Source organism: Scyliorhinus torazame, chromosome 2 (assembly GCF_047496885.1).
Source record: "Scyliorhinus torazame isolate Kashiwa2021f chromosome 2, sScyTor2.1, whole genome shotgun sequence".
NCBI lineage: Eukaryota > Metazoa > Chordata > Chondrichthyes > Carcharhiniformes > Scyliorhinidae > Scyliorhinus > Scyliorhinus torazame.
The window spans coordinates 74,171,743-74,184,242 of NC_092708.1; the positions used below are offsets into that span (position 1 = coordinate 74,171,743).

Here is a 12,500-nt window from a genome sequence, read left to right on the forward strand (position 1 = left end):
GAGAAGAGTTACAGGGAGGTAGCCACACCCAAGGTACAGGACAAGATTAGCTGGGTTACAGTCAGCGGAAAGGAAACGAACGGGAAGACAGTGCAGGGATCCGTCGTGGCCACTCCCCTTCAAAACAAGTATACCGTTTGGATGCTGTTGGGGGCCAGGTCTCTGGCACTGTCTGGCTCTGTGGCTCAGAAGGCAAGGGGGGAGAATAGAAAAGCAATAATGATAGGAGACTCAATGGTTAGGGGAATAGATAGGAGATTCTGTGGTAGCGAGTGAGACTCCCAGAAGGTATGTTGCCTCCCGGTGCCAGGGAGTCTACAGGATTCTTAAGGAGGAGGGTGAGCAACCAGAAGTTGTGGTATTAGGGAGTTAGGTTGGAAGCTAAAGAGCAGGACAAGCAGAGTAGTGATCTCAGGATTGCTACTGGTGCCACGTGCAAGTGAGGCAAGGAACAGAGAGCGAGTGCATCTGAACATGTGGCTACAGGACTGGTGCAGGAGGGAAGGCTTCAGATATGTGGATCATTGGGATATCTTCTGGGGAAGGTGGGACCTGTACATGAAGGACGGATTACACCTAAACTGGAGGGGCACCAATATCCTGGGTGGGAGGTTTTCGAGAGCTCTTCAGAAGGGTTTAAACTTGTTTGGCAGGGGGATGGGAACCAGAGGTATGGATCAGAGTATAGGGTAGCTGTGGAACAGGCAGAAGTAGTATGCAGCAAGTCTGTGAGGAAGGATAGACAGTTGATAGGGCAAAGTTGCACTCAGTGAAATGGGTTAAAGTGTGTCTGTTTCAATGCAAGGAGTGTCAGGAATAAGGGAGATGAACTTAGAGCATGGATCAGTACTTGAAACTACGATGTTGTGGCCATTACGGAGACATGGATTTCACAGTGGCAAGAATGGTTGTTAAGATGTTCCGGGGTTTAGATGTTTTCAGAAAATTAGGGAGGGAGGTAAGAGGAGGGGGAGTGGCACTGTTAATTAGGGAGTGCATCAGAGCTGCAGAAAAGGATGTAGTTGAAGAGGGTTTGTCTACTGAGTCAGTATAGGTGGAAGTCAGAAACAAGAAAGTCACTTTATTGGGAGTTTTCTATAGATCCACCCCCCCCCCCCCCCCCAAATAGCAGCAGAGAGATGGAGGAAAGGTGCAGAAGTAACAGAGTTGTTGTCATGGGTGACTTCAACTTCCCGAATATTGACTGGAACCTCCTTAGTGCAAATGGTTTGGATGGAGCAGATTTTGTCAGGTGTATACAGGAAGGATTCCTGACTCAATATGTGGATAGGCCGACTAGGGGGGCGGCCATATTGGACTTGGTGGCAGCAACGAACCAGGCCAGGTGTCAGATGTCTCGGTGGCACAGCATTTCGGTGACAGTGATCACAACTCCTTGACCTTTACGATGGTCATGGAGAGGGATAGGAACACACAGTATGTGAAGATATTTAATTGGGGGAGGGGAAATTATACTGCTATTAGACAGGAGCATAAAGTGGGAACAATTGTTCTTGGGGAAATGCACAACAGTAGTGCGGGGATTGTTTAAGGAGCACTTGCTGCGAGTGCTGAATTTTTGTCCCACTGAGACGAGGAAGGAATGGTAAGGTGAAGGAGCCTTGGATGACAAGAGAAGTGGAGCTTCTAGTCAAGAGGAAGAAGGAAGCTTATGTAAGGTTGAGGAAGCAAGGATCTGACTTGCTCCAGAGAGTTAAAAGATAGCCAGGAAGGAACTCAAAAATGGACTGAGAAGAGCTAGAAGGGGGCATGAAAAAGCAGGAAGGATTAGAGAAAACCCCAAGGCGTTCTACACTTGTGAGAAATAAAAGGATGATCAGAGTGAGAGTAGGGCCGATCAGGGATAGTGGAGGGAACTTGTGCCTAGAGTCTGAAGACATGGGGGAAGTCCTAAATGAATACTTTGCTTCAGTATTCACTAGAGAATGTATTCACTAGAGAAATTCACTTGTTGCTCATGAGAACATGAGAACAGTGTGAACCAGGTTAATAGACTCAAACAGGTTGATATTAAGAAAGAGATGTGCTGGAAATTTTGAAAAGCATCAGGATAGATAAGTCCCCTGGGCCTGACGGGATATACCCAAGGTTACTACGGGAAGCGAGGGAGGGGATTGCTGCGCCGTTGGCGATTATCTTTGCGTCCTCACTCTCCACTGGAGTAGTACCGGATGATTGGTGGGAGGCGAATGTTGTTCCCCTATTCAGGAAAGGGAATAGGGAAATCCCTGGGAATTACAGACCCATCAGTCTTACGTCTGTGGTGAGCAAAATATTGGAAAGGATTCTGAGAGATAGGATTCATGATTATTTAGAAAACATAGTTTGATTAAAGATAGTCAGCATGGCTTTGTGAGGGGCAGGTCATGCCTCACAAACCTCATTGAATTCTGAGGATGTGACGAGACACATTGATGAAGGTCGGGCAGTGGATGTGGTGAATATGGATTTCAGTAAGGCATTTGATAAGGTTCCCCATGGTAGGCTCATTCAGAAAGTTAGGGGGCATGGGATACAGGGAAATTTGGCTGTCTGGATACAGAATTGGCTGTCCGAAAGAAGACAGCGCGTGGCAGTGGATGAAAAGTATTCCACCTGGAGGCCAGTGACCAGTGGTGTACCGCAAGGATCTGTTCTGGGACCTCTGCTCTTTGTGGTTTTTATAAAATGACATGGATGAGAAAGTGGAAGGGTGGGTTAGTAAGTTTGCCGATGACACAAAGGTTGGTGGAGTTGTAGATAGTGTTGAGGGTTGTTGCAGGTTACAACAGGACATTTGACAGGATGCAGAGCTGGGCTGGGAAATGGCAGATGGAGTTCAACCTTGATAAATGTGAAGTGATTCATTTTGGAAGGTCGAATTTGAATGCTGAATACAGGGTTAAAGGCAGGATTCTTGGAAGTGCGGAGGTGCAGAGGGATCTTGGGGTACACGTACATAGATCCCTCAAAGTTGCCACCCAGGTTGATAGGGTTGTTAAGAAGGCGTATGGTGTGTTGGCTTTCATGAACAGGGGGATTGAGTTTAAGAGCCGCAAGGGTTTGCTGCAGCTTTATAAAACTCCAGTTAGACCACACTTGGAATAGTGTGTCCAGTTCTGGTCGCCTCATTATAGGAAGGATGTGGATGCTTTGGAGAGGGTACAGAGGAGATTTTCCAGGATGCTGCCTGGACTGGAGGGTGTGTTTTATGAAGAAAGGTTGGAGGGAGCTAGGGCTTTTCTCACTGGAGCAAAGAAGGCAGAGAGGTGACTTGATAGAGGTGTACAAGGTGATGAGAGGCATGGATAGAGTGGATAGCCAGAGACTTTTGCCCAGGGTGGAAATGGCCGTCACAAGGGGACATAATTTTAAGGTGATTGGAGGGAGGTATAGGGGAGATGTCAGAGGTAGGTTCTTTAGAGAGAGTGGTGAGTGTGTGGAATGCACTGCCAGCAGAAGTAGTGCAGTCAGAGTCATTAGGGACATTTAAGCGAGTCTTAGACAGGCACATGGACAGCAGTAAATTGAAGGGATGTAGGTGAGGTTGATCTTAGATTAGGATAAATGGTCGGCACAACATCGTGGGCTGAAGAGCCTGTACTGTGCTGTACTGTTCTATGTTCGAATTGTAAGCCTGCATTCATCATGCGATACTGCCTCAAGGAAAAAAAGCAGCAAAGGAAGAAGACTGAAGAGAGGAGTACAAAGAACAGATATCACTGGATAAGAGCCATATGTGATTCTGGTTAAAACAGTCATAAATCTGAATATAGTGATATTAAAGTCTTGATTTATAATTGGCTCAAGTGCAATTCAATTACTTGATGCAAGTTTATTCAACATTGTTAGAAACATGTTGATCAATATTGATGAATGCTGACAACATTAAAACAGCCCCACAGACAACTGACAAAATAACTGATCTGGTTGCCATTAATCAGGCTGAATTGATATCAAATAAAGTTTTCACAGATATTAATTATTTCCTCAACATCTTAATTTTTTCTGTTGAGTGCACTTACTATATATTCAATAGAATCCACGGATATCCATAGAATCCCTACAGTACAAAATGAGGCCATGAGGCCCATTAACTCTGCACCGACCCTCCAAAGCAGCACTCTATCTTGACCCACTCCCCCATCCTATCTCTGTAATCCTAAAACTCCACCTTACCTGCACATCTTCGGATACTAAAGGAGCAATTTAGAATGGCCTGCATATCTTTGGACTGGGGGAGGAAACCGGAGCACCCGGAGGAAACCCACACAGAAACAGGGAAACCCACGCAGAAACAGGGATGTGCAAACCTCACACAGTCACCTAAGGATGAAATCGAACCGGGTCTCCAATGCTGTGATGCAGCAATGCAAACCACTGTGCCACTGTTCCGCCTGGAGGGTTTCTGAATTGCCCACTTCATTCTCCATTGCATACCACCTAATACTTGAAAGGGAGCCGATATCTTATTGACTGGGAGATGGATTAATTTGTTCAGCTTACAATTTACATGGTTCACGTTTCTAATCAATTCAATTCTAGTCAATATCTCTTGGGTGAAGTTTTTGCCATCATCACATGACTTTGTAGCAACCAGTGATCAAACACACAGCAAGGCCCAGCTTTTGGCCCTCTCCTAACCCCCCTCAGCCACTGCGGAGTCGGCTATTGCATAAGCGTAGCTCGGTGCTGGATACTGCCAAAAACCTAACAAAAAGTGCGTCATATGAGATGCAACAAGTTACGAGGCGATCTGCCTGTGCTATAAGTAGCTTTCTGTATTTGGTGGCTTACACATTTATTTTTATTTATGTTCTGATATTGCTGTACACCAAGAATTACTATTTTCTCCCCATGTTGACACAATTTCGGTAACTGCCATTATCTTTTTAAATTTGTTAGCATTTAAAAGGGTCCCCACATGCGTTAGATATGAAAACTGTTACTCCGTGACCCTTCTGACACCCGCCCACGATGCACCTGTAGATCGCGACCCGCACTTTGGATTTGTTTTGTCACGTGTACGGAGGTACAGTGAAAAGTATTGTTCGGTGTATAGAACAGCAGGTCATTCCATACATGAAAAAACATAGGACATGCATAAATACACATTGTAAATACATAGGCACCTGCAACGGGTGAGCATACGGAGTGCAATACTACTTAGTAGAGAAGATTTGTAAAGGAGATCAGGTCAGTCCATAAGAGGGTCATTCAGGAGTCTGGTAACAGCAGGGGAGAAGCTGTTTTTGATCTGTTAGTGCATATTCTCCAGACTTTTGGATCTCCTGGCCGATGGAAGAAGTTGGAGGAGTGGTCTTTGATTATGCTGCTCGTTTTCCTAAGCAGTGGGAGGTGTAAACAGAGTCAAGGGATGGGAGGCGGGTTTGCCTTTGAAAAACCCTGCTCCAGAGGACTTCGAAGCAGTATTTTACACTAATGAAACATCCTTAATTTTCTACCAAAACATTTGAAAAGTATCTGCAAATTTGTCAATGCCTGGAAAATTTCCTAGAACTCCTTTTTTGAACCACGAGTATTATGCGCCCATTTGATTTATTGTCACATGTACGGAAGTACAGTGAAAAGTATTTTTCTGCGGCCGAGGGAACGTACACAGTACGTACATAGTACACAAAAGAATAATCAACAGAGAACATTAACAAATGGTACATCGACAAATAGTGATTGGTTACAGTGCGGAACAAGGGGCCAAACAAAGCAAATACATGAGCAAGAGCAGCATAGGGCGTCGTGAATAGTGTTCTTCCAGGGAAGAGATCAGTCCGAGGGGAAGTCGTTGAGGAGTCTTGTCTGGAAGAAGGCAATGCCTGGGTGGGAGGGGTCTCTGACAATGCTGTCTGCCTTCCTGAGGCAGCAGGAGGTTTATAAAGAATCAATGTAGGGTTGTCGTGTTAGGTACACTGGTCTAACACTGGATGCAGCTTAGATCAGAAAGATACTCCAGACCTTGAAGTTAGTTCAATCAGGTTTATTGAACTAGTCGCTCAGTTCTCTGTGAGTTCGACTCTCTGCTAACTTAAGTGTGATGTGGAGATGCCGGCGTTGGACTGGGGTGAGAAGTCTTACAACACAAGGTTAAAGTCCAACAGGTTTGTTTCAAACACTAGCTTTCGGAGCACTGTTCCTTCCTCAGGTGAATGAAGAGGTATGTTCCAGAAACATATATATATATATATAGACAAATTCAAAGATGCAAGACAATTCTTAGAATGCGAGAGGAAAGAGTCGAATTGGACCCCTCCGGAAGGCCGCTGCCTTAGACTCGACATGTATGCTCAAGCCGTCAGGAGTCGCGTCAATGCTAGATTCATCAGTCGCATTCACAAGACAGCCCCGCACGTCACCCAAGCACAAGGCAACGCCATCTGCCGCTCTCAAGACCAACCGCAACATCGTCATCAAACCAGCAGACAAAGGAGGGGCCACCGTCATACTGAACAGTCAGACTACTGCAAAGAAATATATCAACAACCAGGAACACTACAGTTACCCGCAGATCCGACCAAGGAACATATCCGCCAACTCAACAGACTGATCAAGACCTTGGATCCAGACCTTCAGAGCACCCTACGTGCTGTCATCCCACAAACTCCCCGCATTGGAGATCTCTACTGCCTCCCGAAAATACACAAGGCCAACACACCAGGCCGTCCTATCGTTTCAGGCAATGGGACCCTGTGTGAGAACCTCTCCGACTAGATCGAGGGCATCTTGAAACCCATCGTACAAGGTACGCCCAGCTTCTGTCGCGACACGACGGACTTCCTACAGAAACTCAGCATCCATGGACCAGTTGAACCAGGAACATTCCTCGTCGCAATGGACGTCTCGGCACTCTACACCAGCATCCCCCATGACGACGGCATTGCTGCAACAGCAGGTAATTATAGGCCGGTAAGCTTAACTTCGGTTGTAGGGAAAATGCTGGAATCTATCATTAAGGAGGAAATAGCGGGGCACCTGGAGGGAAATTGTCCCATTGGGCAGACGCAGCATGGGTTCATAAAAGGGTAGGTCGTGTCTGACTAATTTGGTTGAATTTTTTGAGGACGTTACCAGTGCAGTAGATAACAGGGAGCCAATGGATGTGGTATATCTGGATTTCCAGAAAGCTTTTGACAAGGTGCCACACAAAAGGTTGCTGCATAAAATAAAGATGCATGGCATTGAGGGTAAAGTGGTAGCATGGGTATAGGATTGGTTAACTAACAGAAAGCAGAGTGGGGGGATAAATGGGTGTTTCTCTGGTTGGCAACCTGTAACTAGTGGGGTCCCTCAATGATCAGTGTTGGGCCCGCAGTTGTTCACAATTTAAATAGATGATTTGGAGTTGGGGACCAAGTGCAATGTGTCAAAGTTTGCAGACGACACGAAGATGAGTGGTAAAGCAAAAAGTGCAGAGGATACCGGAAGTCTGCAGAAGGATTTGGATAGGTTAGGTGAATGGGCTAGGGTCTGGCAGATGGAATTCAATGTTGCCAAGTGTGAGGCTATCCATTTTGGGAGGAATAACAGCAGAATGGATTATTATTTAAACGGTAAGATGTTAAAACATGCTGCTGTGCAGAGGGACCTGGGTGTGCTGGTGCACGAGTCGCAAAAAGTTGGTGTGCAGGTGCAACAGGTGATTAAGAAGGCTAATCGAGTTTTGTCTTTCGTTGCTAGAGGGATGGAGTTCAAGACTAGGGAGGTTATGTTGCAATTGTATAGGGTGTTGGTGAGGCCGCATCTGGAGTATTGTGTTCAGTTTTGGTCTCCTTACCTGAGAAAGGACATATTGGCACTGGAGGGAGTGCAGAGGAGATTCACTAGGTTGATCCCAGAGTTGAGGGGATTAGATTATGACGAGAGGTTGAGTAGACTGGGACTGTACTCATTTGAGTTTAGAAGGATGTGGGGGGATCTTATTGAAACATATAAAATTATGAAGGGAATAGGTAGGATAGATGCGGGCAGGTTGTTTCCACTGGTCGGGGAAAGCAGAACTAGGGGGCATAGCCTCAAAATAAAGGGGAAGTAGATTTAGGACGGAGTGTAGGAGGAACTTCTTCACCCAAAGGGTTGTGACTCTCTGGAATTCCTTGCCCAGTGAAGCAGTTGAGGCTCCTTCTTTAAACGTTTTTAAGAAAAAGATAGATACCTTTCTAAAGAATAAAGGGATTCGGGGATATGGTGTACGGGCCGGAGAGTGGAGCCGAGTCCACAAAGATCAGCCATGATCTCATTAAATGGCGGAGCAGACTCGAGGGGCCAGATGGCCTACTCCTGTCCCTAGTTCTTATGTTCTTATGTTATGTTCAGTACTCAACACCGACAACTGCCAATCTCCTGACGCAATTCTGCAACTCATCTGCTTCATTTTGGATCACAACGTCTTCACCTTCGACAACAGGTTCTTCATCCAGATGCACGGAACAGCCATGGTGACCAAATCCACACCTCAATATGCCAACATCTTCATGCACAAGTTTGAAAAAGACCTTCTCACCACACAGGACCTTCAACCGACGTTATACACCAGATACATGGGTGGCAGTTTTTCCCTTTGGGCCCACGGCAAAGAATCACTGAAACGACTACACGATGACATCAATAAGTTCCATCCCACCATCAGACTCACCATGGACTACTCTCCAAAATCAGTTACATTCTTGGACATACTCATCGCCATCAAGGACGGTCACCTCAGCACTTCGCTTTACCGCAAGCCCACGGATAACCTCACGATGCTCCATTACTCCAGCTTCCACCTTAAACACATTAAAGAAGCCATCCCCTATGGACAAGCCCTCCATATACACAGGATCTGCTCAAACGAGGAGGAGCGTAACAGACATCTACAGACGCTGAAAGATGTCCTCGTACGAACGGGATATGGCACTCGACTCATCGATCGACAGTTCCAACCCGCCACAGCAAAAAAACCACACGGACCTCCTCAGAAGACAAACACGGGACACAACCGGTGTTCCAAATTCCTATGGGTGCACATCTCCAAAAATCTGTCCTGGTCCACCCACGTCGACGCTACCACCAAGAAAGCACAACAGCGCCTATACTTCCACAGGAAACTAAGGAAATTTGGCGTGTCCACATTAACCCTTACCAACTTTTACAGATGCACCATAGAAAGAATCCTATCGGGCTGCATCACAGCCTGGTATGGCAATTGCTCGGCCCAGGACCGCAAGAAACTTCAGAGAGTTGTGAACACCGCCCAGTCCATCACACAAACCTGCCTCCCATCCATTGACTCCATCTACACCTCCCGCTGCCTGGGGAAAGCGAGCAGCATAATCAAAGATCCCTCCCACCCGGCTTACTCACTCTTCCAACTTCTTCCATCGGGCAGGAGATACAGAAGTCTGAGAACACACACGAACAGACTCAAAAACAGCTTCTTCCCCACTGTAACCAGACACCTAAATGACCCTCTTATGGACTGATCTCATTAACACTACACCCTGTATGCTTCATCCGATGCCAGTGCTTATGTAGTTACATTGTATATGTTGTGTTGCCCTATTATGTATTTTCTTTTATTCCCTTTTCTTCTCAGGTACTTAATGATCTGTTGAACTGCTTGCAGAAAAATACTTTTCACTGTACCTCGGTACACATGACAATAAACAAATCCAATCCAATCCAACCGACAGAGTACCCTTCGTCGTCCAGTACTTTCCCGGAACGGAGAAACTACGACATCTTCTTTGCAGCCTTCAACACGTCATCGATGAAGATGAACATCTTGCCAAGGTCATCCCCACACCCCCACTACTTGCCTTCAAACAACCGCGCAACCTCAAACAAACCACTGTTTACAGCAAACTACCCAGCCTTCAGAACAGTGACCACGACACCACACAACTCTGCCATGGCAATCTCTGCAACACGTGCCAGATCATTAACATGGATACCACCATTACACGTGAGAACACCACCCACCAGGTACGCGGTACATACTCGTGCAACTTGGCCAACGTTGTCTACCTCATACGCTGCAGGAAAGGATGTCCCGGAGCGTGGTACATTGGCGAGACCATGCAGACGCTGCGACAACGAATGAACGGACATCACGCGACAATCACCAGGCAGGAATGTTCCCTTCCAGTCAGGGAATACTTCAGCAGTCAAGGGCATTCAGCCTCTGATCTCCGGGTAAGCGTTCTCCAAGGCGGCCTTCAGGACGCGCGACAACGCAGAATCGCCGAGCAGAAACTTGTCGCCAAGTTCCGCACACGAGTGCGGCCTCAACCAGGACCTGGGATTCATGTTGCATTACATTCATCCCCCACCATCTGGCCTGGGCTTGCGAAATCCTACCAACTATCCTGGCTTGGACAATTCACACCTCTTTAACCTGGGGTTACATCTATCTCTGCATCGGTAAAGACTTAATTACCTGCAAATGCTCACATTCTAAGCATTGTCTTGCATCTTTAAATTTGTCTATATACATGTTTCTGGAACATACCTCTTCATTCACCTGAGGAAGGAGCAGTGCTCCGAAAGCTAGTGTTTGAAACAAACCTGTTGGACTTTAACCTGGTGTTGTAAGACTTCTTACTGAACTGAAGTGTGGTTACTCTGTCTGACTGAACCAGACTAGCTCTTAGCCACGTGGTGGAGGTGTGAGATTGTAACAACACCCTTGACTGACTCTCTAGATGTTCATCATTGGAAAGAGGCAGCGTGTGAATGCCTTGTGTCTTTTATAGTCAGATCCCACCCCCGGGTGTCCTGCCTGCTTATTTGTCATGTCCTGTTCTCTGTGTCCATTAGCTGCTGGTCTGTATATCATTATGTGTATGTCTTCATATCATGACAAAAGGATGGCAAGCTTGTGTGATGCATTGGGCTGAGTTCACCACACTCCGCAGTTTCTTGCGATCTTGAACCGAGCAGTTGCCATACTAGGCTGTGATGCAGCCAGATGGATGCTCTCTATCGCACATCTGTAGAAGTTTGAGAGAGTCGATGCAGACATGTCAAATTTCTTTAGCTTCCGTAGGATGTAGAGATGTTATTGGGCTTTCTAGACAATTGCATCTGAGGAATTCACCCAAGGAAGGAGCAGTGCTCTGAAAGCTAGTGTTTGAAACAAACCTGTTGGACTTTAACCTGGTGTTGTAAGACTTCTTACTGTGCTCACCCCAGTCCAACGGCAGCATCTCCACATCATTGCATCAACGTGAGTGTACCAGGACAGATTGTTGGTGATTGTGTCCCCCAGGAACTTAAAGCTATCGACCATCTCCACTTTGGAGCCATTGATGCAGATGGGAGTGTGTGTCGTGCTACGCTTCCTGAAGTCGATGATCAGTTCCTTGGTCTTTCCAATATTTAGAGAGAGATTCCAATACACTCCAATATGTGAAAACACGATTTTTAATCAAACGATAAACATAAGAGATGGAACATTTAAAAAACTGTGAGAAACATAAAACACAAAGTAGGCAAGAGAAATTAAGATGTCAAAAGAGAGGAGCATGAAATAAATTGATCAACATAAAAAGGGAATTAACAATGGCTTTTATAAATACATTAGAAGGGAAGGGATTATCAAAAAGATTAATAAATCTTTCACAATTTTTTTTTTTTTACAGATGAAGGTGAAACAATGGCTCGAGAATTGTGTTTAGAGGATCTGTAAAAGCTTTGTTATATTTAAAGGGAGATTGCACTTAAAAAAAAAGTGATTGGCATTACAAATAGAAATGTTGTCAATCCCAGCTCTGTGAATCCTAATATGCTGGAGCCAGTTAGGGAAGACTAATCATATTTTTCCAAGACAATTTGGAGATGAGCATTTTGCCACTAAAATGACAAATGTTCTCTTTTTAAAAGAAATGTAACATTGCAGCTTTATGGGTCATACCTCTCTAAACAACAGCTCCAAACCGCACATCTTCATAACACAGAGTCATGGAATGACACAGTACAATTAGGGCATTTGTCACATCATGCCAGTGCTGCTTTTTAGAAAGATTTAGTTGATTAGTCCCAATTGCCTGCCCTTTCCCCATAACACTGAAGATTTTCAAAAAAGAAAACTATTATTTGTAAATCTGTTCAGTTAAGGGGCAATCTTTTTTTATTCATTTACGGATTGTGCGAGTCACTGGTTCCGCCAGCATTTATTTCCCATCCCCAGTTTCCCTTCAGAAGGTGGTGGTGAGTTGCCTTCTTGAACCTCTGCAGTCCTTGAAATGCAAGTACACCCACTGTGCTGTTAGGGAGGGAGTTCCAGGATGTTGCCCCAGCGACAATGAAGGAACAGAAATATATTACCAAATCAGGGTGGTGAGTGACTTGGAGGGGAACCTCCAGGTGGTGGGCTTTCCAGGTATCTGATGCTTTTGTCCGTCTAGATGGTAGTGGTTGTGGGTTTGGAAGGTGCTGTCGAACAAACTTTGGTGAGTTACTGCAGTGCATCTTGGCGATGGTACACCAGGCTGCCACTATTCGTCGGT

The 12,500-nt window shown here is 45.7% G+C and overlaps 1 protein-coding gene across 8 annotated transcripts in view; it reads right to left on the minus strand.

The window, feature by feature from the left end:
• The window catches only part of LOC140388542 (solute carrier family 35 member F5-like), a 191,310-nt gene that overhangs the window by 173,319 nt on the left and 5,491 nt on the right, over nt 1-12,500 (minus strand). The gene's annotated exons all lie outside the window — the stretch shown is intronic.